The sequence below is a fragment of the Prionailurus viverrinus genome, chromosome C1, assembly GCF_022837055.1.
Source record: "Prionailurus viverrinus isolate Anna chromosome C1, UM_Priviv_1.0, whole genome shotgun sequence".
In the NCBI taxonomy this organism is placed as follows: domain Eukaryota; kingdom Metazoa; phylum Chordata; class Mammalia; order Carnivora; family Felidae; genus Prionailurus; species Prionailurus viverrinus.
The window spans coordinates 209,253,175-209,279,570 of NC_062568.1; the positions used below are offsets into that span (position 1 = coordinate 209,253,175).

General features: G+C 51.0%; 1 protein-coding gene across 2 annotated transcripts in view; it reads right to left on the bottom strand.

Moving 5' to 3' along the window:
- The window catches only part of CAMTA1 (calmodulin binding transcription activator 1), an 850,989-nt gene that overhangs the window by 43,070 nt on the left and 781,523 nt on the right, over window positions 1–26,396 (bottom strand). The window contains exon 1 of one of the 2 annotated variants that reach the window (XM_047869351.1): window positions 10,681–10,759. The exons of the other annotated variant lie outside the window; for it this stretch is intronic. The gene's annotated coding sequence lies outside the window, so the exon portion shown is untranslated. Of the gene's footprint in view, window positions 1–10,680; window positions 10,760–26,396 lie in introns of those variants that run through there. 2 annotated transcript variants of the gene reach the window in all.

Genomic DNA, 26,396 nt, shown 5'->3' on the forward strand with positions numbered 1-26,396 from the left:
GATTTAAGAATACTGTTTTGCAATTTATCATAGGCCTGACAATAGAGAATAAAACATTTTAAAAAATTCAAGTTACAATATTTTAAACATCTTATTCAGAAATAAAAGTATTTCTCTGAGGGAGGAAACCTAAGGGTTGGACAAATTTTAACCAGTAAGCTCCTCTTTGGAAGCGCCACGATCCCTGCAGGGTCGTCTGGCTACACGTCACACGAGGATGTGCCACGGTCTGCTCTCCCGTGTCTGTATTATGCCGCTCACTCGTGACGTGTTGAGTTTGGAAGGTGGTAACCTGTGCGCTACACCTCCTGTTAAGATTCTACCCCTGGACCAGAGGAACCTTCAAATTTCTGCAAATTCCCAATCACTGAGGCCTAAATGAATGTATGATTGAGGCCAGTATCCAAACACCCCTTGGATTAGGTGGGAAGGCTAACGAGGTATGGTGCTTTCCACGAAATGGGGATGCAACATGATTTCACAGAGCTGAGGGGGTTGCCTTGCCTGACTGTCCTCATGGAAGCCCCAAAGCATGCTTCTTCAATCACCCCACTCAGAGCATAGTTGGTCGAAAGATTCAGGGAACAGTTAAATAATGGAAGAAAGGTTAATAACCAACTCGAAGGACAGCAGGTGCCAAACGTGGGGAGCATCCCTCACAAACCCCTAACACATCCCTACAATCTCCTGGTCTCCCCTCTTCCTTATTTTCCCGATCTCCCTTCCGTCTCAATCCATTCCTCCTCAACGTCTTTATTTCCTCCCCTGTTCTCCCCTAACTGCTATCAATCCTGGATCCAGGTATGCCTGTTTGAGGTGGCTGACAAAAATACTTACAATTAATAACAGATTAAGACCAAGGTTCACAAAAAGTAAAACTCACACAAAGCTATTGTACAGAAAACACATATGAGATTCTCCAAAATGCTTAATTGTGAGCCCCAAATTTGGCTGAACGCGGCAAATGAAACAAGACAGGAGGCAGTTTCGAGATCCCCGTCAGTCGTTTTGGATAGCAGGTGATGGGACAGACTTCAACATCCTTGTAATAAAGTCAACTGGGTTTGACAGGATTGTTTATTGCTGTTTAGTATTAACAGACCCCAAAACACTATTTCACAGAAGCACTTCCGCAAAGATCCAATGTGGTCTGACTTCGCAGCTCTCTGATGATTTAAGTCAAGGGGAAATTCCATCAACTATTCCATGCATGTCTCTTACTTACTGCTCACTCTTCCCTGAACAGTATTTTATGATCCTGATTTTTATATCTAAAAGTAGGTGAGTTGATGGTTTTCAATTTCCTGAAGGAAAAGCTTTCTGCATTTATTTGGTTTTTAGTAGTTTATCATTAAGGAGCTCTAAACGGATTTCTCTTCTACAGGTCAGCGGCTCTTAACTTAAAAAAAAAAAAACAACAAACAAACCTTTTTACTCTAATGAAATAATACGTCGTCTCGTTTGGGAATAATCCGGAGTGTAACGATAAGGCTGTGCTCTGCAAAAGTAATTTCTTTCCACAATTCCCGTTGGAAAGGGAGTAGCTGCCGCTGTTTAAACCTACTCGACAATAAGCCTAATAATCGACTAGTCAGCCGCCTGCTTACCAGACGACACCCTCGGCGTCCCTGAGCCACCTCTGAGTGCCCACCGTGCCTGCTGAGTAACGTCCCTAGGCTGACACGAAATGTACAGAAGCTGGACCTCCCTTGTTAGAAAAGAACCCGAAACAATGGTTCCTACCCTTCTTGTTCACGGGCTCTCAGTGATGAAAGCTACAAACCCTTTCCTAGAAAAGTACACATGCATAAAAGTGTACATTCAGTATCAGGGGACTCCCAGACCCACGGGGCGGGGGCGTGGGTTCCAGGCTCAGGACGGTGCTGTGGGGATGGTCCACTGAAGCGTTTCCCAAACTGCGTGCTGTGGAACATTTTCCACGAGAGGTCACTCAGGAGACCACAGCGACAAAATGCCGTGTCGGGATGTTTTGGGATTCCTAGGTTCAACACAACTAAATACATGTGCATTTCGTTAATGTAGGACTTTTTCTGAACCCTAACATGCTTACAGGAGCTAGAAATTGCTGGCGGAGAGCCAGTAGGCATGCTTCCTAAATGTATCTGAACCTTCCGGCATGGGGCGAGGAGAGCTTGTTATAAGCATTTCCTGTAACTCATGTTCCCACAGAAGAGGTTAGGGACTGACACTAGTCCTGAAGAGCACCCCGATACAGTCGGTCCCTGGTGAGGAAGTCCCTGGACCACACTCTTCATCTTCCTTCTTCACTCACCAGGCAGGGCACAGGCGCCACGCCAACCGGCCACGGACCTGGATAAAGTTATGTGGGTCAAGGGTGAGTGTCACCCAGGAACTGGTCTGATCGTTCCTCTGACGGTTCGTTCTGTCACACACAACCACCTCCCCAACCCACACCGTCCGTCCCTCCCGCTGTTCCAGCCTTCAAGATACCTCAGAAGGGCTTCTCTCAACTCTCTCTTCTCTTCGTGCCATTTGAGAGTAAAAATAAGATTTCAATTACAATTGATAATAAGAATAACGTCAGAGTTATGTTATCAAGAAACTTAAATTTCATTCTTCCAAAAAGTTGGAGACCTAGTCTTTGTAATTTCAGAGGACCATTCTGAGTTCTACCCTATGAATTAAGAATCTTCATTGGGGCGCCTGGGTGGCTGAGTCAGCTGGGTGGCCAACTTCGGCTCAGGTCATGATCTCGCAGTCTGTGGGTTCGAGCCCTGCATCGGGCTCTGTGCTGGCAGCTCGGAGCCTGGAGCCTGCTTTAGATTCTGTGTCTCCCTCCCTCTCGCTCCTTCCCTGCTTGCTCTCTGTCTCTTTCTCAAATAACAAATATTTTTAAAAAATTAAGAATCTTCACCAAAGGGGAGCCTGGGTGGCTCAGTCGGTTAAGCATCGATTCTTGATTTCGGCTCAGGTCATGATCTCACAGTTTGTGAGTTCAAGCCCTATGTCAGGCTCTGTGCTGACAGAGTGGAGCCTGCTTGGGATTCCCTCTCTCCCTCTCTCTCTGCCCCCTCCCTGTTCACACGCTCTCTGAAAATACGTACATAAACTTGAAAAATTAAGAAAAAAAACTTCGCAAAAAAGTTCTATTTACTGAAGTTATTTTACATGTATATTTGAGTGACATCGTTTAATATGAAAATATCAAGTTCACTCATCTATTTTGGAACATGTAAGTGTAGGCTATATATTATGTAGATTATACAGTTCAGTGTTTTACAGTATATAATGTGATACATACATGCACGTGTATTATTTTAATATTTTTCTCCTATAAATGCTGAATATCTATCATGGGTTCAAAAGGTTTCCCTTCTCAGGCAAGCCTGGGAACATACTAACCATTTGTTGTACTGTTTATCCGGGAAATATTATTCAATTGACTTGTAAGTTTTTAGAACACCATCAGTTTCAGGCTGGGCACTTCCTATTTTTTTTACACTATTAGATAAAACATCTTTCACACACACACGCGCGCGCACGCACACACACACGCGCGCGCGCGCCAGGGGATGGATTCTGGCTGGAGTAGAATGAATGGTTTCTTTCATTAGAAAAAACAAAAGGATATTTAAATGAATTCTTTGTGGATTAATCCAAACCACAGTGTATTGTATATTAAGGACTTGAATTGAATCACATTTTCTGAAAACGGTCCTAGGAACTGTTAGTCAGCACCTAATAAAAGGTGAGGGTTCTGGTGTCTTCTCCTTTAAGATGAGACCATGAGGATAAAATCACGGACTCTGCCTGATGACGAGTTTCTGTGATTTCAGGATGAATGGTGCTTTCTTTAGGAACGTGACCATCAAGGCTGAACATCAGAAAGCCCCGGCTTCCTCCCAGATGCCTGGCTAGCCTCCCTTGTTTCTCCTTTGGAAGATGCTCCTGTCCTCTGCAGAGTTCAGGTGGTGCTGACCCCAACGCTTGTTCCCAGGGAGGGAGAGTCAGGCCTTGCTAACGAGAGTACGGCCTCCTCTTATTCTGGTGATTGGACACATGAGTCCAGCTGAGCCAAGAACAGAACATTTCCTGGAACAACTGACACAGATGCGCTGTTTTCCCGGACACGTTTGCTAAATTGGCAAAATATAAACCTGGAGCTTTGAGGAGTCCATCCCGCTACGCTGTGGCAATGAGAGTCAAATCAACATAGAAGAGAGTAGAGTCAACAGAGGGGGAGATGGGTCCCTGATGACATCACTTGAGCATCTGGAACCAGTTGTACCTGAAGATAACTCCAAAACCAGATCTCATAAAAGTCAATCAATTCCCTTTTATACTTTAGCCCGTCTGAGCTGGAGTTCTGTTACTTGCAGCTAACAGAGGACTGTAAGGTGACTCTACTAACTGAAATGTGGATCCTTTCACTAAATGAATACTGGGAAAGTCTGCTCCCATTTACAAACAAAAAATAGTCAAATATTAATCACCTGGACCTCAGTAGTGCAAAAGTATCATTGGAATCTCTCTGTAAAACATGGGGAAAGTTGTGATGGAAATAAGCTGTCATGCTTATTTGAAACATTTCGATTACCTGAAGAAATCAGAAAAAGACAATTCTGCACTCCAGTCTCGCTGGAGACCATCTGCCGTTGAATTCTGTACCCACGGCGGTTATCTGCGCTCGCGCGGCCCTAGGTTACTGCCAAATCAACTGTTGTAGCAGACACATCCCGTGGAAGAGAATCGCTGTAGAACACTAAGATTTAAAGAGAACTCAGGAATTCTCTGGTCCAGGGGCTTTCAGTAGTTTTTGACTCTGTCCCAGAGAAAGAATCAGAACCCAGTACACACACACACACACACACACACACACACACACACACACACACCCATACACGCATGTGTGCATGTGCCCCTGAAACAAAAACTTCCCAAATCCCGTACCAGATACTCTGATTTTAAAAAGTGAGGATGCTGACCACTACATTGATTTCCTGAATCGCTCCTCATAGGTTTAGAAAACAGGTAAGGCCCTGATGCAGAGATCCAAGGTGACTTCCCTGAGATTTCTCACTTACTGAGTGGCAGAGCTGGAAAAGACAAAACAAAACAAAACACCCTGGTACTCATCCTACTGTATTATATTAAAGCAAACAGCTGTGACCGATACCCATTCCTAGATGGCAAGCTTCTGGCCGATCGTAAGAAAGCCGGAAAGATGATGCAGGGGTCAGACCTAGCTATTCTACACGGGTCCAGGCCAGGACTCTCCAAGACCCCTTACATGAAAACCCCAATCCCCTAGGGACTTTGAACGGCTCTGCACGGGAGATCCTGTGGCACCTGTGTCCAAATGACTAGCAGACACGACTAAACTGGTGCGAGAAGCAGGGTGACAGTCAGGTTTGCTCTCGGAAACACACCCTCATCACATCCCCCCTGCCGTATCCAATAAGTCACACTACACGTGTCAGCTTGTCAGCGGGCAGTGGTTACGAAACTCCAGCTCCCAGGCTTCGTTATGCTAGGTGGAGCAGGGAAGGGACGAGTTGACGTGCCTCCCTGCCCCCACAAGGAGCCGATAATCTAGGCTGGGAGGTGAGGGAAAAGGCGTCTGATGAGGTAAGACTTGAGTTAGGCTCACAGAATTTAGAATATTGAGTTGTTGTCAGGGCACACGGGAAGGCTGGCTAAGAGAGTGGGACCAGATTCGGAGGCTGGTCAATGGCAGGCAGAAGAAAGGGGACAGATATGGAGAGGCCAGTTAGTCCTGGCAGCTGATGAATGTTAATTTAATGTATTTGGAAGAACTTAGGTTATTTCCCATTACTTTCAATATTACAAAAATGTTACAGAAGTTTAGCATCACTAGCTTAACTCCTATGAACATTTACTCTGATTAAATTCCTTCCATACTTTACCTTCTTCAAAGTAACAATAATGTTATAATTTGCTTAACAGTTGACACACAACTGGTACTTTAAAACAATGTGTTCACTGATCGATCTTCCTATACGTCATATGTCTAACGCTATGTTCTACGTTCGGTGCTTGACAAGACAATGTAAAATTAAACGACTTATAGGAACCATGGTATTTTCAAAAGTAAAACATGTTAGCACACGAAAGGCACTTTCCTGAAATAAAGCATCAAGGAAAATCATATAGGCATTGTTAACGCACTCACTCCCAATGGTTTAAAAAAAAAAAAAAAGGGCAAAGACACTATTTACAAAGTATAGTGCCATGGTTATAACAAGCCTCTGTGCTACACTGCCTGGGGCGGGGGTGGGGGGGGAGCGTAACTATTTCCTGACAGTAAAGGCATCTCCTTGCCTGCCTGCTGTGTGTTAACCCCTGCCCAGACAGTGTCAGAGAAAAGCAAAGGAAGATCGTCATTTGACTTTGACTTCAGGGCAATCCACGCAGGATGGGGACAAGACCGTCTGTGATGGTCTTCACGATCATGAGCTATCTCCAATCTTCATGCTATTAGGTGCTGACACCCACAGCAGGCTCCCCGGCACTTGTTAAATGTGACTAATAGGGACACGCCGCCTTCAATGTCATTCAGTGCATCCCGTCTGGGCTTCTCCCGTCACCACAGAAAAGTCTTGGTGGGCTGTCAGATCTTACATGGAATTTAAGAAAATCCATGTCAGGTGTGAGAAAGGCAAAGTGAGCCCTACATCATGTCTGTGCTTGCCAGAAAGCCCAGAATGCACTTTACGGCCTGCCTCCAGAAAGTACATGAGATTTGATGCAATGAATGTTACTAACCTCATTAGAACCCCCATTTCACATTTCGCTTTCCTGAAGCCTCGCTTTCTTTTTGCCTCATCCTTCTTTATTTCATCCATTTTTATCTTGCTTCACTGTGTAATATAGACAGCCATACCTTGGAGGTCTTGTGGGTCTGGTTCTAGACCATCACAATAAAGTGAATATCGCCATCAAACGAGTCAGATAAACTCACTGCACATAGAAGTTATTTTCACACTATAGTCTATTAAGTGTGCAATAGCATTACGTCTAAAAAAACTGTATACCTTAATTAAAAATCGCTGCTAAAAAATGGTAACCATCAGTTAAGCGTTCAGCCAGTCATAATCACTGATCACAGGTCACCATTAACAAATAGAATAATGATAAAAAAAAAAGTTTTAATTGCAAGAATTACCAAAACGTGACAGAGACATGAAGGGACCAAATGCTGTTGGGAAAATGGTGCTGACGACTCCCTCCTTCCTGAGCAGGGTGGCCACAAACCTTCACTTTGTAAAACGTGCCTGATCAGTGACGTGTAACACAGAGCAGCACAACAGAGTGAGGTATGCCTGCGTCTCTGTAAGCTCCCTAAAATCACTTAAAAGAAAAAAAAAAAAAACAGGTGAGGTTTACACAAACTGCATCACATGTTGGCAAAGCGATATATAACTGAAATAAGTTCCCAAATCGTCGGCTTATATACCGCGACAGGATACCGTGGTTGGTATTTAACAATGAAAACTTGGCACCACTAAGAGAGTCTTTTTGAAAAGATCGATGATGTACAAATATTAAGCCACTGGAAGCCAGAGAAAGCAATGCCCTTTAAATGTGAGAAGACATGACAGATACACAATGAACAGTTGGAAGAGGGGCGGGAAATAAGAATAAAGGACTTCCAGAAACCACCGCACCAGCGAGAGCACTGTGCCAAGTTTAACAAAATGGTCTTTACTGACCTTTCTGGGTGATTCCTAAAGTTGTGTTTTAAATAAATGTACTAACCATTCTGCCTTAAACGTTTAAAAACGGCGGCCTACAAGCACATTTCTGCAGCTTCAGAAGTTCCCAACAGCAATGATTAAGACAGCAGCAAAATTATGATGGTGCCCAGAGCTAACTCTAGATCCCCCAAAGGCACATTCCCTGCACTGCCAGATGAGGGCTTTGAGAGAGCACCCGAACCTTAGCCATCACTATAGGCTTCACATCTTTCACTGGGGTGGAGGGCGGGGGGAGGTGCTCAACGTCAACGGATTCTTTAACATCACTATCTGACACGAAGTAAAAAAAATCCTCAGTTCCACCTGCTCTCTATGCCTATGCTCTCTAGAACAGTCCAACATGAATACACGGCAGCAGGGACAGCTGGTAATATGGACAAGATGGCCCAGCAGAGTCCTAGAGAAAACAACCATGTATCTATGTGTGTGCCTGGCAGAAGCAGAAAAGTTGATTTAAACAACTCTTTAAATAGTACACTGTTGTTATTCACCACTGCATTAAATACTGTTTCCACTTTGATTGTTTGCAAGGGAATTAGTAATTAATCAGGATGACTGAACAGAGGTCCCTTAGATATTCACACCAGTGCCCCTTCCCTTTTTCACTCCTAGGCTAAATTTATTTGGGAAACACATATCTTGTAAATAAGTGTTATTTTCTAGAACACTAAACATTATTACTCCCTAAATCTATACAAGGAAAAGAATACACATAAGCTTATTTGCTATTGTCTAATGTTGGTCTTAAAATAATATTTTCCCATAAACACACACCATGAAAAATGCTACTGCTTAATGTATTTCTATCACGTTCTCAGGCAGTAGTTTCTCCATGGAACACAGTTTCTCTAGGAAAACTGTAAAATTCCTTCATGCAGAAAGAAAAAATAACTCCTTTACACACAGCGAGCCACCTGACCACATATGACAAAATCTGGGGGGGGAGCACAATTTTAAAATTTCAGGGTTTGGCTTCACTGGTGAAAGAAACAGAATGCACACAACCAAACAAATACGTGAGGCTCTTCTGTGATATTTAAAAGCACTTCTCACGTTCACTGAATCTGCTTTGCTAATTAGACACTTCAGGTTAATCAGCAGAAATCACACCAAGCAATAGTGGACAAAATATAAAATAGACTAAAATTGTCATCATTCCCTGGTGAACGAGTTGATTTAAGAAGACGCTTTGCAAGAGCACTGCAGTTTCGGAAATTTGTTTTGATGCCTACAGAGACCTATAGAGATTGAAAAAGTCTCAACATTTGAATGCCATCACAGCCACCTCTTAAAGTTGTGCACTACCTAATTCAAACCACGGGAGATCCTCTAAGTGCAAGAAGGCCACACGGGGTCTGTATTCCAGCCCATCTGAGAGTGGCTGGTGGAAGCAAGGGTCACTGTGCCTCTCCTGTCCTGGTCTGCAGGTTAAGCCAAACTCGCGAGCTCTTCCAAACCTCTTAGTCTCTGAACTCAACCAACTTTCCCCGCCGGTTCTACGCACAGATTAATAAGACGTTCATTCACTCCATTGGCTTGCTTAGGAGAGGCAGCCTCCAACCGCCTAGTCCCGCAGAGGCGCCTGGGGCCGAGCTCGGTGCTGTCCCGGCCCCTTTCCCAGCGCCCCGCGGAAGGGCCACACGTCCCGACCGAGACTTCTCTCTTCTCCCCGCGAAAGGGGCTCCTTTCCGGATCTTCTCTTCCCGCGGAGGGGACACCAGTCTTGGGCCCTCTCCCTTCCCCCCCCCCCCTACCCCCTGCAGAAACGGAACCTATCCCGTCCCCTTCCCCCGCCTCTCTCCCTGCCGAGGGGGCACCTGCCCCAACTCTCCCCACCGAGGGGTACCAGTACCCCACAGTCCCCGCCTTGCAAGTAGCACCTGTTCTCCGCCTTCTCCCCGCGCCCCGCTGAGTGGGCACCTGTCTCCCCCTCCTCCCCGCCGAGGGGCAGAGCACCTGTCCCCGCTGCTCGCAGAGGGGGCACCTGCCCTCCCCCGCCGCCAAGGGGCACCTGTCCCCCGCCCTCTCCCCGCCGAGGGGTACCTGTCTGCCCCCCCCAACTTCCCGCCGAGGGGCCCCTATCCCCCGCCCTCTCCCCGCGCCCAGCCGCGGGAGAGGGCTCTGGATCCGAAAAGCCCGCCGCCGAGCTGCGCCTCGCAGACAAAAACCAGTCGGCGGCCCCGTGGGCGCCCGCGCGGCTCGCGCCCCGCCGCCCCCGCCCGCCGCGGCCACTCCCCGCACGCGCGCCCCCAGACCGCCACTCACCCAAACACTCCACTCCCTCGCGCACACACGCGTGTCCTCACACCCGCTCCCGCCCTCGCTGCCTCGCATCGACACGCGCGCGCTCGGCCTCGCTCCTCACGTTCCCCCACACCCCCACGCGCCCCAGGAACACGCGTGATCTCACGCCCACTCCCCAACCCACCTCCTCACGGACACGCTCGCTCCCACGCCGGCCCCGCGCACTCACGCGTCCAAACACGCCCGGTCCCCTCGCGCTCTCCATCCCCACGAGCGCTTCCTCCCCACTCGCTCCGCAGACGCGCGTGTTCGCACACCCGCTCCATCAACACGCGCCGCTCACGCTCGGCCAAACACCCCCGCCCTCGCTCCCGCGCCGTAAACACACGCGGGACCCACGCACACTCACGCGCCAAAACACTGCCCGCTCGCGTGAGCTCGCGCGCCCCTCGCGCTCCCTCCCCCTCCGCCGCCGCGCGTGTCCTCGCACCCGCTGCCCGCACACGCCCCGCGCCCCCTCACGCGAACACGCGCGCCCCCCACGCCCCGGCCGCCGCGCGCGCCCGCCCCCGGCCCCGCCCCCGCGCGCCCCCGCCGCCCCGCGCGCCCCCGCCGGCCGCCGCCCTCGCCCCGCACGCGCCCGGCCGACTCTCCCCTCGGCCGCACGCACACTCACTCGGACTTGGAGAGCACGGCCACCCCTCGGTCGCGCTGGCGCCGAGCCGCCTCTGCGTTCCTCCTCCTCTCCCGCGCGGCCCCGCCCGGCCCGGCCCCGACAGCCTAGCCCGGCCCCGACCCGCTCAGCTCCACACGCCGCAGCTGGAACGACTCGGGCTCCGGGTACCGCTGTCTCCCCGCCACAGCCCGAGTGCGCCGCCCGGGCCAATGGCGGGGCGCGGCGGTGAGCTCACCGGCCGCGGCCCCGCCCTCCAGGCCGCGCGCGCCAATCGGAGGGCGCCACGTCACCCGGAGCCGGGCAGAGGCAGGTGTGGGGCGCGGAGCCGCTCGGCGCGGGGACTGCGCCGGAACTGCGCCGGAGCCGCGCGGCGCCGCGCTGGACGGCGGGCGGCCGGGCCCGGAGGGTGCGGGCGGAGCGCGGCCCCGCGGCCCCGGGCGCCCGCACTCGGGGCCCTGGCGGGCCACGGCCCCTCGCGACGCCGCCGCCTGCCCCGCGCCCTGAGTCGGGGAGGTCCGCTAGGGGGTGGGCCGCGGTCCCCTCGAAGGCAGGGACGGCCCCGAGCCCGACGGCCGCGCCCGCTCCCCCGTGCCCACGGCCCCGAGAGGCTTCCTCCGGGCCCCGCGCGGCGGGGGCGATCGGGCCGCGCTTGCAAGGCCCGGCGGAGCCGCCGCGCGGCCGGCCCGCCGACTCCCGGCCGCGCGGCGCCGTCGGGTCCGCGCGCGGGACCCGCGCCCAGGGGCCCAGCTTACCCGGGCTCGGCTCCCGGCGCGGCCCCGGCGCGCCCTGCGGCGGCGGCGGCGTCTGCAATGCAGCCGCGGGAGGAGCCGGCGCTGCGCTGAGCGGCGAGCGGGGGAGCGCGGAAGGCTGGGCGGGAAGGAGGGGCGCGGGGCGCGGCGAGCCCGCCCAGGCCGCGAGGGCGCGGGGCAAGTCCTCGGGCGGCAGTGCAGAGGTGCACGGGCGTCGGCCAGGGCGCGGCCGAGGATGTCTGCTAGGGACGGTGGATGGCGGGTCCCCTGGGAGTTCAGGAGCGTCCGGGACTCCCTGGCCGGCGGCGCAGGGCCCCACATCCTTAGCTGGAGTTCCAGGGCCTCCGCCCACTCCTCGGGGTCTAACCCTGGTGTCCAAAAGTTCTGGCTGCGGCTTGGCTTTCTCACTTGGATACTTCTGCCTGACGACCTCTCGCCTCGCCTCCTGCCCCATGTCCGAGTCACACCTCTCCATCAAGGCTCACCGTCTCCTAGCAGCCTTCCTAGGCATCCCAAGTGGACACCACCACCCCTTCTCCTTTGCCTACATTCGTCGCCCTGCTGCTGCTATTCGAGTGCTGCCGCCCCCGCACCCACCTACGGTCTTGCACATAGAAAGCGCTTGACCCACGCAGACTTTCCGTGAGGCTATCTTCTCTTTTTATCCTCCATGTTGTCAATTATCTGTGAGATTGATTATTTCCCTTTCCTGACATCTGGGTTAAAAAGAATCTCAAAACGTGGGAACGGACTTTTTTCTTTTTTTTTAATCCTATCCAAACACGCGCGAAAACAACCACAATATTATGCATAGCCCTTAAGCTTCCACAATCAAAAATGCATAACTGGCTAGAGGCCAAGCCCAGGACGCTCCTGGTGAGTCTGGGTCCTATTCTGCGCCACGCTTCTGAGCCAGGGAAGCAAGCAGGTCGTGTGCAGCCTGACTCCTGGGGGCTGACCCTGTCTGCAGCAAGTCCCTCCCTGCCCTGGCAAAGTCACAACACCCGATGCTGTTCAGAATCCTGCTCCAACAAGCCTTTCGTGTGCCCGCCCTCACCTGCCTCCATTCACCCTGCTTTCACCGCACAGGACCCCTGCACTTCCTGACTCTGCTTCCCTACTCCCTTTATCTGCTAGGGGCACCCCATGCATTCCTTAAGGCCTGGCTCCAGCCCCCTCATCCCCAGCATTGCTATCACAGCGCTTCCTGGGTGGGATCTACTTGCTTCCAGGAGAGGCAATGTCAGGGCCAGTAGTCAAGGAAGAGGGCTCTGGAGACAAACCATCTGGGTTCAAAGTTAGACTCTCCCAAGTGCTAGCTGTGTGCTCCACTTGTGGTCCCTTCGTATCTATGGGTGAGAGTTAAATGAGCCAGTCGATGTTCTTATGCCAGCGCCTGGTGCGTAAGGCACACTCAATACTCAATACTAGAAGTCAGGTTATCTTAGGGTGGTGAGTAGTGAGTGACTGGAAAGGGGAGGGGAGGGCTTCTGGGCTTCTGATAACGTTCTATTCTTGACGTGGGCACTAGTTTTGGTTTGAAAACTGGATGAGCTGAGTTTCACATACTTACGATAATGTGCACTTTTCCATATGTATATTATACATGAATAAGCTTATTTATTTTTGAGAGAGAGAGACGGAGAATACGAGCAGGGGAGGGGCAGAGAGAGGGAGAGAGACTCTCCGGCTGTCAGTACTGTCAGCAAGGAGCCCGACGCGGGGCTCCAGACCACGAGCCGTGAAATCATGACCTGAGCTGAAACCAAAAGTCCTCCACCTAACAGACTGAGCCACCCAGGCACCCCATATATTATACATTAATAAGAAGTGCTTTAAAAAGCTGGTTGTTACTAGCTGAGACCGAGACAGTTCTAATCTCCTGGAGACCAGGAACAAAGTCTTAAGCTTATCCTGGCACCTTATGCAATGCCGGGCACACTGTAAGTAGTCAGGTGATAGTCGCTGAATTGCTCTGAATGGACTGTGAGCAAGAGAATAGGGAGGTGGGACCACGAGGGGCAATGCCTGCCCTTCAACTCGACAATGCCCGGTGACCCCAGGGTAATCAGGATCCAGGCTCAGGCACTTGGACCCTGCTAAAGAGAAGATGCCTCCAGTCTTCTCTGTCTTTCAGGCAGGGGTATTTTTTTCTTGGGTTTGTTTCAAAAAGGCAGAGGTTCGACCCTAGACATCCCAGTTGCCTGAGGAGGGGCCTCGGTGGAACCCATGACCCTTCACCCTTCCTCCAGGAGCCCCAAGTCCTGAGTACCTGATGTAGTCATCGATGCTTCAGCACATTGGCTGTGCCCTGGTGATACAGCTGGGGTCAGCAGCCTGGAGCTCTCCTTGCAGGAGAGCTCCCGAAGTGACATTTCTGCAGTAGCAAAGTCCCTTCCCTATTCCTCTGCTGGGCCCATTACTCTCCTGGAAGATCTGTCACTCTGACTCCTCACAGCACTTCTGTCTCAGGATGGAGGCCACAAGAGCAAGTGCCCTCTTTGGGCCCATTCGTGGAAAGTCAGACGGCGCTGGGTGGGGTATGCTGGATGCTTCTGAAACAAGTCCGGACCTCTGATAGCATGCTAGAACCAAGTACCCACAGGCTGTCTTCCCTTGTGGGTATTCATGTTCCTTTCTCGCAGGTTAGGAAATGACAGGGTAAGGCATGTGTGTGCTTGAGGCAAAATATTACACTAGATTTTTATGGGGCTTTGAGTACATCTGGGTTGTCTTTGAAAATAGGGAAAAAGAAAACTTTTCTCAGTGATGTGGTCCCTTGGCAGGGACCAAGTGCAATCATTGCCCCTTGAAGCAGGGATCTCAGCCCTAACCTCTGAGGAGGATCTCATGATGAACCAAGGGGCTGCATCCGGGTGCAGATGAGGAAGAAAGGAACTACAGTTTGTTGGATCCCTGTTATCAGCCTGCCATTATGCTGGCCACTCACATGCACTGCCATTTTTTCTCCTGCAAGTTGCCTATTGTATAGAGGTAAAAATAAAGGCCTTAAGAAGTCTGATAAATTGCTTAAAGGCATACAGATGGTAAGCGGCAGATCAGGGTTTTAGGTTCTGAGCCTGTATTCATTTTGCTTCTCTCTGATAGTTCTCCACATACCTAAAATCTCTTGCTGCCATTTAGGTACCATTTGTTTAAGAAGCAGCCTGGGAGATTTCTAAGAACCACCACTTTCTTCTCCCCAGCCCTGGCAACTGTGAAAGCCTGTTTATGTAGAGATGTAGACTCTACCCAGCCAGGTCCCTGAGTAACTGTGATGATGAGACCTTGCCCTACCAACTGACACTGGACTTGGGCACAAGTGAGAAATAAAGCACTAAGATTGGGTAGTTTGTTAGTGCAGCATAACTGTGTCTCGACTATCTCATAAGACATAAAATCTGTTTCTAAATATAGTAGATGTATTTATTTCCAATAAAAAATAGCCAAATGGGAGTCTTCTCAAACTAGATGACAATTTAAAAATAAGTGTAAGATGCATATTCAGTGTATCTTTAAGGCACTAAGACATGATGGAGAAAGAAGAGTCTTTTCAACAAATAAGGCTAGGACAACTGGATATCCCCATGCAAAAGAATGAAGTTGGACCCCTACCTCACACCATATATAAACATTAACTCGAAATGGATTGAAAACCTAAATGTAAGAGCTAAAACTACAAAATGCATAGAAGAAAACACAGAGGTCAATCTTCATGTCCTTGGATTTGGCAATGGTTTCTTAGATCTGACATCAGAAGCAGAAGCAACCAAGGTGTGTGTGTGTGTGTGTGTGTGTGTGTGTGTGTGTGTGAGACACAAGGGGGGTGGTGATAGATAAATTGGGCTTCATCAGATTTAAAATTTCTGTGCTTCAAAGGACACCATCAAGAAAGTGAAAAATATAGTTCACTGAATGCAACTCATGTATGTCATAAGGGACTTGTATCTAGAGCATAAAAAGAATAATTACAAATATATATTTTTTAATAGCCTACTTTTGTGGTGCCTGGGTGGCTCAGTTAAGCATCCAACTTTGGCTCAGTTCATGATCTTGCGGTTTGTGGGTTTAAGCCCCGCGTTGGGCTTTCTGCTGTCAGTGCAGAGCCCGCCTTGGATCCTCTGTCTCCTTCTCCCTCTGCCTCTGCTCCTCTCATGCTCTCTCAAAAATAAATAAATGTTAAGAGAATAATAAAAAAAATAGCCTACTTTTTAAGAAGTGGGCAAAGGATCTGAATAGATAGTTCTCCCAAGAAGATAAACAAATAGCCAATAGCATATGAAAGGACGCTCAACATCATTAGGCATTGGGCAAATGAAAATCAAAACCCCAGAGAAACACTACCTCACACCCACTGGGACGGATGTAATAAGCAGGATGGATAATAACAAGTGCTGGTGAAGATGTGAAGCACTTGAAACCCTCATCCCCTGTTGACCGGCATGGAACATACAGCTGCTTTAGTAAACAGTCTGGCAATTCTTCAAAAGGTTAATCATAGAGTTACTACATGACTCCACAGTTCCAGTCCTAGGTATGTCCATGAGAAATGAAAACATATGTCTGTACACATGGACATTCATTTGGCAATAAGAACGGAATGGAGCGGTGACACGTTATACCATGGATGGATCTTGAAGACAGGCCAAATGAAAGAAGCCAGCCCCGAAAGACCACATATTATATGATTCCATTTATATGAAACGTCCAGAATAGGCAAAATGATAGAGACTGGAAGGAGATGAAGAGTTGCCTTGAGCTTGCTGGGGAGAATGGGGCATGACTGCTAATGGGTATGGGCTTTCTTTTTTGGAGGAATGAACATGTTCAAAAATTAGACTGTAGTGATGTCTGCACTACGCTGTGAGTCTACTAAAACACTTTTGAATTGTACACTTCAAATAGATGAATTGTATGGCGTGTTAATCATAGTTGTAAAACACCCGCAATAAGAGGAGAAAAAGAATGAAATATAGAAAAGGATCAGTGGATTAGCTTTGGAAAAGAAGTTAACAGATACGAAGGGGAAGACCAAGGTCAGGGGGCCTGATGGCCTATCCTCAGAGACAGTCCGTCCACCCTTGCTCACCAAGCCTTCTGTGTCCAGCCCAGTGTGGGACACATGTAGGTAGGGAATCCACACAGAGAGGCCCTGCCAGGTGACTGCTCAGTGAGGAGACAAGACAGACAAAGGGGAGGCACGGAATCAGTGATGGTGACACCCAGGAGCAAAAGGAGGTCAGAAGAGGGACCATTTCTAATTGTGCTTCTGAAGGGCTGTAAAAGAGCCAGGGCTGAGTCTGTCAAATTCTTGCCTGCTGTGGTTGCCTCCTTACCAGCTCAGGATCCTGGAGAGAATAGCGTCCTGAACTTGGGGTTCCCTTTGAAGAACTCCCTGGTGTGTTGGGGTTCTCCATCACAATGGTTGGCTGATTCAGGGGTGAAGGTAAGCTTTGCAGAGAGCCTCAAACATCTCCAGCTGAACTATAAATGTCCTTGTCAGGGCCCCTGAGCCTTCCATATGAGAGAAACGCTGAGGGTAGGGGGAAGGGCTCAGGCCTGGGGTCAGCAGCCTGGGCTCTGGCTCCACCTGCACCACTAACTTCTTGTGTGGCAAACTCTTTTCTCTTCCTGTGCCTTGATTTCCTATTTTGCAAAATGAGGTCAAAGACCATATAGATGTGGTGCTGGTGTATGCCCAGCTTGACCTGACCCGACACAGCAATCTCCCGTGCTCCAGCTGGAGGGATTCTGGATTTGAAACCACCAGTCCTATGAATGCGGCTGCACGCATGAGCCCAGGCAACCCACAGCATCATGAGAACTAATTCACGCCGGTTGTTTTCAGCCACTAAGCTTTGGGGTGGTTTGTTATGCAGTAGTAGATAACTGTAGGGGACGGTGGGGAGAAAAGGTGTTTTCTGCTAGGGTAAACCATGCTACCACGATTTAAATCAGCCTGGGAAGTCTGTCAGATCTAATCCGGAAAGTGGAGGAGACGCATTAACCATCAGCCTGAGAACTTGGGGATTTCTCTTAAAGGACATAATCCAGAAAGAGAATCCAAAGAATCTGGGTGAAAACACCAACTCCTTCTCCCTAGAGGCTTATACAGGCCCATCTGTTCCCTCCCTTCCCCCCTGTATACTATACGCATGCCAGATGATGAAATACGTGGCTAGTCTCTCCGTGAGGGTGGGGCACAGCAGAGACATGCTTTGCTCTAAGGGGCACAGAGTGTCAAAAAGGTGGATAATCCAACATGCATTCAGGAAGTGGGAGTGTGTGGTGATAAAGCACTCAACATGCTTTAGTGTCTGACAGCCCAGAGTCTGAATCCCTAGCTGTGTGCCATCGGAGAAGTCACCTGACCCCTCTGAGATTCAGGTTCCTCTTCAGTACAATGGGGATAGGAACACCTCCTGAAAGCACGGAGAGGATGAAATTGGATAATTAATGGAAAGTGGATAACCTGGAGCCTGGTGGGCACCCAAGGAGAGCTCGGGGACTAGGACTGTCTTCGCGATACATTGTAGGATCTTTTGAAATGGTGGATTCTTTCCCACTGTGATTTACTCCCTCTGCTGTTAAAATGAGCTTGCCTTCCTAAGCACACGGTAGCTGGGTGAGGGAGCTGGCCTGGATGCCTTAGGCATGGCCAGTAGTCACACACAGAGGGAGAAGAGACATTCTCGCCCAGTCCTATTTCGTAGTCATTCAGGAGGAACTAAGACAAGATGATCCAAACCCCTTAGCACATGCCAGCATAGCTGAAGGGTCCTTCCCAGGCCATCCTGAGTATGCACCTCCTTTCACTTCAGCAGAGTCCCATCTGTTCTAGGTCTCTGGGCAACATGGTCCTTATGGAAAAGCAGCAGAGCACTGTGAGTCTGAAGAGTGATGGGAGCCCAGTGAGCAGATGCCACCCGGGGAGTGGAGAGGCTTACTCTTCCTCTTGGGGCGGAAGCTGCCATTGTCACCATGACCATCATCGTCACAGTCATCATCATGGTCGTCATGGTCACAGTCATTGTCATTGTCATCATCGACATCATCATCATCGTCATCATTGTCATGATCATCATTGTTATTATTGTCACCATCATCATTGTCATGGTCATCATCGTCATCGTCTTCGTCATCCTCTTCATCGTCTTCGTCATCGTTATCGTCTTCATCATTGTCACCATCATCATCTTCATCATCGTCGTCATCTTCATCATCATCATCATCATCGTCTTCATCATCATCGTCGTCGTCGTCACCATCAGGATGACAGTCACTGAGCCCCAACTGCACTCCTTACCCACATTCATTCTTCTTCCCATGTTTATAGCAAGCCTGGGAAGTAGGTGCTACTATTACCACAGCTTACACAGGAGGAAACTGAGGCACAGCAGGGTTATGTAAACTGCCCCAGACTGTGCACTAGTGAGGAGCAGAGCCCCCTGAAATCCCACACGCTGGAGCTGGAGCTCTTAGCTGCTTCTCTGTTGGGCCTCACAGGGAGCCAGAGGGACAGCAATAGGGACAGGTACAACCAGGTGGAACAAGGAGGCAAGGACAGGGAGTGACGGCCCCTCCTTGATCAAAAGACAGCCTTGGCCGCTTGGCTGACAGAGCTGCTGCACCCCCAACCCCCGAGCACCCTTCCTGAAGCCATGCCAGTCAACTCAACGGCCACCTTTTGGTGCTGGTGGTGGGGTGGGATGCTCAGAGAGGCAGGGTCACATCTGAGCTGTGAGCCCTCTAAGCTGGGCCAGTCAGGCCAGTCTGGGCCTGGGCTTTATTTGAGCCAGAAGCCTAAAACCCCTAGAAGGCAGAGCTTCCAAGCAGTGAGTGCTCCGTTCAGGAGTCAGAAGGGCCTGGGCACGCCTATTTGCCAGCTCTGACACCTTGGAAAGGGTCTGTTCTCTAGGCCTCAATGTGCTCATCTATAAAATGGGGATGGTAATAGTGGGTCACAGGGTCATCGTAAGGACTCAGATATTTGTGAAGCTCATAGCCTGGTGCCCAAAAGGTGTTGTCATTTTGTCTTAGCTAAACAATAGAGCAAGGTAACCAGTCCACGCCCTGGCCAACATAGTCAGAAAACTCCAGCATGAGCCCTGGGGTCTTAGAAGAGCCCTCATGGCAGTGATGAAATCCCCTTCAGGCAGAACTTCCCATTTTGGAGAATAACTCTGTAAGGGGCTGAATCGTGTCACCCTCAAATTCACTTGTTGACGCTCTGACCCCCGATACCTCAGAACGTGACTGCATTTGGAGACAGAGCCTTTAAAGAGGTGGTTAAGTTAAGATGAGGCTGTTAGGGTAGGCTCTCATCTAATCCATCGGAGTCCTTTCCTTAACAGGGGAAATTAGGATACACAAAGATACCAGGGATGCAAACATGTACAGGAAAGAGCCTGTGAGGACGCAGCGAGAAGGCGGCCATCCGCAAGCCAAGGAGAGAGCCCTCAGCAGAGACCAAACCCGCCGACAGCCTCAGCTCAGACTTCCAGCCTCCAGAACTGTGAGAAAATACATTTCTGTGCTTTAAGCCGCCCAGTCTGTGGTATTATGTTATGGCTGCCTGAGCTGATATAAGCTCTCTCTTCTTCGCACAGTCCTCCGCCCCTCCCTGCATCTCTTTGCCTGCCTGAGGGCTTACAGACCCTCATGTGCAGAGTTCGTGGTCCCCTTCAAGGCCGCTCTTGCCAAATCGGGGCCCAAGCCCCCAGGATCCTTGTGGAGAGGAGCTCAGGAAGCTCGGGTCCTCAGAGTCTGAGAGAGCTCCACAGGTGCCCCCCTGGGCTGCTGCCGCTGGCCTCTCCTTGAGGCAGGAGAACTAGAGACCCTCCAGAAGAGGCTTCTGGGTACCCACCGTCCAGTGGCGTCATGTGTGTGAAAGGCGCTGTTTCCCCTAAAGCTACACTCAGAATGCACTTATTAAAACTGCCACAGTGTGCTTTCTCCCGAAGTCAACACTGTGCTTTTTTGACGTGGAAATCTGATTAAAGAGAAAAGAATATTCTCTAACAGGCAGCAATTGAGTCAGAAGACCCATACAGTGTATTTATGGTGAAAACCACTTTGACATCGGCATCCTGACGGTTGCTGCCTACCCAAACCCGAAGCTCATGCACCAGTGAAGACAAGAGCTAGAAAGTTCTCCTTTTAAGGAAGCAACTAGTTACTGCCTGGGAATACTAATTACTGAGGTCAGGACGGCACAGGTGATGCTGTCGCGTCACGTCGTGTTCTGAGTTACCAAAAGAAGAAAAAAGGCAGTCAAAAGGGAAGGCACGATTAGAGGCAAGTGCGTTTTAAATCTGGTGCATCTCAGGGAAGTGGAACTGACACATTGATTCGGGGAGAGTTTTAGATCCCTTAGGTGTTAAAGCGAGAGAAACAAAAACAAAAAGGTGACCGGGGACAAGCACGGAGGTGTACCCCCACGCACACATGTGTACCCCCACCCCTAGCCCATCTCTCTTTGACACCCCGGGTCACCTTTCTGCTGTGGCTCCTCGTGGTGCGGCCACCACCCCACACAGTCCGGCCGCTCACCAGCTCCTTCAGGATCAGCAAGGTGGGTCAGTCCCTTGCTTGGCCCTGCTACCCACGGGCCTGAGGAGCACCGTCTACCCGTTTCCGAAGAGAAATGCCCTGGATGCCTGCAGCCCCACTCAGTGATCGTCCTGGCTTTAACTCACTTTTAAGTAATGTAGGAAATGTACAACGTGCACCCACTCACTTTCTTACTGGGTGTCAAACACAGGAATGTCAGGGGGAGGAATGATGTCTTTAGGTGCAGTCAGGCCCTGGAGTCAGACTTCCTGCCGCACATCTGCTTTCTGCTCACAGCTTGTTCTCTCCTGCTGCTTTTCAAGTGAGGAGCCCAAAGACTCGTGATGAATGCGTTAGCCATTTCCACGTTCCAGAGAACAGGGGGCTTCGAATGCATGGGGCCCAGCCTCATGGGGCTGTGCTTGCAATGGTTCTGGGTTGGCCCCACAGCGCCTCCGTGCGGGACCTCCCGTGTTGGGACTACTTGAGGGAGCTCCATGGGCATTTACTGCTCCCGAATGACCCAGGCCAGGCCTTCCCGTGTCATAATCACTGAGCTTATAAAATTAGAGCATTGATGCATTTCTTATGCCTTAAGAATCACACTGAATTGTTAATATCCTAGCGGGTGGCCGAAGGCTGAACCTGTGTCTTCCCTTTCTCTCAGAGGTGTATTACTGAACAGGAATGCTCTTGCCTAGGGCCCCGCCCTGGCTCTGGAGTCCCCATCTGCACCCACGGGTCCCCATGTGCAAGGTCAGATCTATTCCCATCAGTGTTGGCAGAAGGAAAAGGAGCAGTGTGGGAAGAGGGGTGCTGGTTCCGTGGCTCCCAGGTCCCATCACGGCGGCGGGGGGGGGGGGGTGGGGTGGGGTGGGGGGAGGGGAGGTCAGGCGGCTCCAAATGGAGCTGCTCATAACCCTGCAGCAACAAATGGAGCCATCTGGAGAACACTTGAGCGAGAAGAGAACACGGCTAGGGCCAGGCTGCCGTCTGCAGGATGGAAATGGGCTGCGGGTTCATTTACAGAGCAGCACAGGTGGTGGCACAAGTGAGTAATTTAAAGAGGTAATTGAAATAATACGTTAGAATAATAAGCTTAGCCATCAGAAGTTCCTAGAATTTCTCACTTAATCCACAAGTAGGTGGACTGATCTGCGAGCTACTTACTTCCGCATCTTCTGCCCAGGCAACCTGGAACCTTGGGCAACCCACTCTGCAGAAGACAAAGTCTCCACCCAAACCATTTTGTCCTAATAAAATGCGCTCTTCAGTCCCAAAGGATGGCTGAGGACTCCCCAGGAGCTGTGTGGGGGCACCGCTTTAAAAACAACAGCAGCGGAAACTACCGAAAACACACTGGATGCTCACCGTTTCCTCTCTCAGCAAAGACACAAAGAAACTGGGGGGAGGCGCAGGGGAGGCAGGGGAGGGCAGGTGGGAACAGAGGAGGAGGAGGTGTTGTTCTGCTCAGTCACATAATCTAACCTTGGTCAAAAGGAAGTCTGGCCTTCATCCTCGCCTTTGAAAGGTGGTCTGTAAGCCCTTGGGATGTTATGCCTCGTGGGAGTGTCTTTGTCGTTGGATAGACTAAAAATATGATTTAAGGCGAGTGTGGGTCATGGGACGTTTGTAGGGTGGGGTTGGCCACACTGAACACTAAAGGGACCAACGGTGTGATTTAGGATGGAGGCTTGTGGTCAGACAGTATCAGCCAACTCTAGAGAGGCAGGGGACAGGTCAGCTGGGTGGGCAACTGCTCATGTCCACGTGATGGAGCCCGAATAAAAGCTCTGGGCACCAAGGCTCCAGTGAGCATCCCTGGTTGGTGATACTCCATGAGTATGGTCACACATTGATGCCGGGCGAGTAGCACTGTCCACAAGTCTACAGGGAGAAGACAACAGAAGCCGGTTGTTTGGTGGCCTCCTCGTCTCTGTCCTTTGCATTTCTTCTCTTGGCTGGTTTTAATATGTATCCTTTTTTTCTTTTTTTTAAGTGGGCTCCATGCTGGTGTGGACCCATGACCCCGAGATCAAGACCTGAGCTGAGATCAAGAGTCAGATGCTTAACATGCTGAGCCACCCAGGAGCCCCATTCATCTGTATCCTTTTGACGTAATAAGCTGTAGCTGAGTATAACGGCTTTTGTGGGTTCTGTGAATCCTTTCAGTGCATTAGCGAACCTGAGCATGGACTTGGGAACCCCCGAACTTGCAGTTAGTATCAGAGCTGAGGGTGGTCTTGTATGGATTGTGCGCCCTCTGACCTCATGGTTGGTTAATGCTCTCCCATTCTTTCTGCATACGAAGAAGACGGCTGCAGACAAATATTACGGTTTTCATACAGGATCAGCCTCTGTCAAACACATTCCCTTCCTGATGGGGGCACAGAGGGATACCCCTGGCTCTGTCATATGCTCCCATAACACTCAGAACCTGCCTCTATGGAGCACTCATCACACCGACTGTGTTCTCTGGTTTGCCTTGTCTTGGGCCGTGAGCCCCCAGAGGCAGGCGCATGCACAATTGACTTGTAAAACCCTGCGTCCAGCAGAGTGCCTCTCAGGAGGCGATGGCGCCTGGTCAGTCCTGTACCCCCTCCCCAGCCTGGCTCTGACATCAGGGAGGACATCAGGGATGCTACAGCCTAGAGCTAAGGTTAATCAGCAGTGAGGATGATGCGCACAAAACACCACTGGCTGTCCATCTGTCCGTGTATCTGCTCATCCAACCATGCACCCGTCCATCTGTCCGTTCCTTCGAAGAAACATTTATTGAGCACCTACTGTGTTCCCAGCCTCTTGGGGCATGATGATAATTAAGACAAAAAGCCCTTGGCTATTCTCACCTTTGTCAATGTCATCCAAACCCCTTGGCCCACCTCCATGCAGACATGTCACAGACTTCTCTCTCCTGCCCATCTGCTTCTTTGAGCTCTGGAGCCAACATCCACTCACTCGCGATTGATTTTTCACATGATGTCCCAGAGGCCCTTCAAACTCAGCCCAACTTGTGACTGGTCCTCTCCAGGCTAAATGACACAGAGCCCTCATATCCAAGCCACCTGCAGTTCATACTGATGCCGCCTCCCGAATGTCTCTTGACTGTGTCCCTTCTCTCCAGAACCACCAAGTCCAGCATGGTCTCCAGACTGGAGGAGTAACTAGTCTACCCTCACCAGCTCTGACCCTCCTTCGTACTCCAAACAGCAGCCAAGAGCCCTTCTTGAAATGCACACCTGCTCATGTCACTGCCTCTCAAACCCTCAGTGCCTGCCCTCTCCTTGGGGATAAAGTAAGCTCTCCTCAGCCTGGCCCACACAGCCCTGTACTTGAGTACCTCGCTGGCCTTTCTGGCCTGATCCTTGCTTCCTTTTCCACCTCATCAGCCTTCACATGCTCCCTAACACCACGAGGCTCCTTCCCACTGCGCAGCTCTCTGTACATGCTGTCCCCTCTGCCTGGAATATTCTTGCCTCCCCTCTTCATGGAGTTAACCTCTCCTTCTTCCAATCTCAACTCAAGGCTCATTGCTTGGAGCAGAAATCCCTCCCAGACCTCGTGAGGAGGTGTCCCCCACCCCTCCAAGTTCCCCAAGCTCTTGTTTGTGGGAAGGCATGGTGGTCGGGTCTGATTTTTCCTGCACCCGATGGTAAGCTGAGTGAGCGGAGGAACCTCATCTGGTTTTGTCCAGTTGTTTGGATTCCAGCACTCGGCCCAGTGCCTGGCGCCGAACAGGTAGTGAATAAATGATTCCAAAGAGTGGCCAATGGAGGAATTTGTAAGTGCGACGGGAAGGTGAAGTAAAAAGGCGTCCGGCATGGGGGGGGGGGGGGTAAAGGGACGAGGTGCGGAATTGGCTTTTATAGCAGAAGGGGGTTAGAATAGAAGTTTTCAACAGAGCGGGCATTCTCCACGCTGACCACAGGGAAAGACCCGCGAGATCAGACAGAAAGCACGCGGGAAGATCCAGAGGCGGGAAATAGCACACCATGTGTGTGGAAATCTGAGTATTGCAGTAGAGCCGTGCAGGGGTGAAGCATGACGCAGGGGAGAGGGAGGGCTGATGAGCTGAGAAGCCAGGCTGGGGTCAGCTCACAAAGGGTTTGCGTCCCATGCTGGAGAGTGAGTTTATTCAGACCTTCCTAGGGAGCAGATGACCACACCCTCCCAACAGGTGCCCCCCGCCCCCAGCCCCGTGCCTGTCTCCCTAACAGATCTCACTACACGGGGTTATGTTTGCCGGTTTTCTTGTCTGTCTCCCAGGGGACAGCACCTCGCACGGTGCCAGGCGCACAGCGGGTGCTCCGTCCGTCCCTTCTGAATGTAATGGTGGCACGTAGCATGGATGGGAAGGGAAAGAAGCGGAGGGCTGCTGGGAGGCCCTGCCCCACGTTTGGGACGGGAAAAACCTAAGACAGGAGAGTGATAGATCCAGGGGGAGGAAGCCCTGTGGGTTTGAAGGTCCTAAGTTGTCAATGGCTTGGCTGGCGGGGGAGAGGATTGTGGGAAGGGAGGAGCAGGGACAAGGGATACTTCTAGCTCTGGACGCCAGGTCAGAAGCAGCAGGACTGGAGTAGGAAGAGACTCAGAGGAAGGCTGTCGCTGTAGGGAAGTCAAGAGCAGGTGGGTGGAGTCAGATCACCTGTGGATGATTCTCTCTGCGTCATTGGCCTGCTGCTGTGTCTGTGTCTCCGAGGCTGCGGGCAAGTTCGGTGAGTAACATGTAAACCCTTCCTGGGCAGGCCTGGCAGGTGGTGGCCACTCAGATGTCACCGCTGTAACCCCTGGGTGGGCAGCTCTGTGCTGAAAGGCAGGTTTTGCAGAAAGAGCCAGCTCTCCCGGGTGTGTCCGGACCAATGGATGCAGCTTAATGCCATCGAAGTGACGCAAGTTGTCACCAGCTCTTCTAAACACGGGTGCTGCTGAATGGGGCGGCAGGGGTGGGGGCGAGCTCTCTGCTCCCATCTCCAGCGCATCTCGGACTTGGGCGGGAGAAAGGACACTTGGGGGACCCCCCTCGTGTGCTGATGTCAGAAGCAGTCCCTCAGCAGGAGGGGCTTGGAGCAGACGGTGGGTGCAGGGGGCTAGTCCCTCTCTCTTGTCGGTGCGAATCATGGGAAAGAGCACCAGCCCGTTCAGCAGGGACACCTGAGCAAACACCGACCAAGGCAAAGATACCGCAATCCGCCACGCCCCCCATGGCTTCGGGCCAGCTCATTTCCCCTCTGACCTCTCGTCCTGGCTCCCAGAGCCTGGGTGGGTCTGGCTGTGCAGGGTCTGGTCCTGCTTCAGCAAGGGTTTGGGGCAAATCACAGCTCTTCTCTGGGCCCAGATTCCTTCCAGAAAGACGAGCAGGTTGGACCACGTGGTTGGCCGGGCTTCCTTCAGGTTCTAACTCCCGAAGATTCTAAG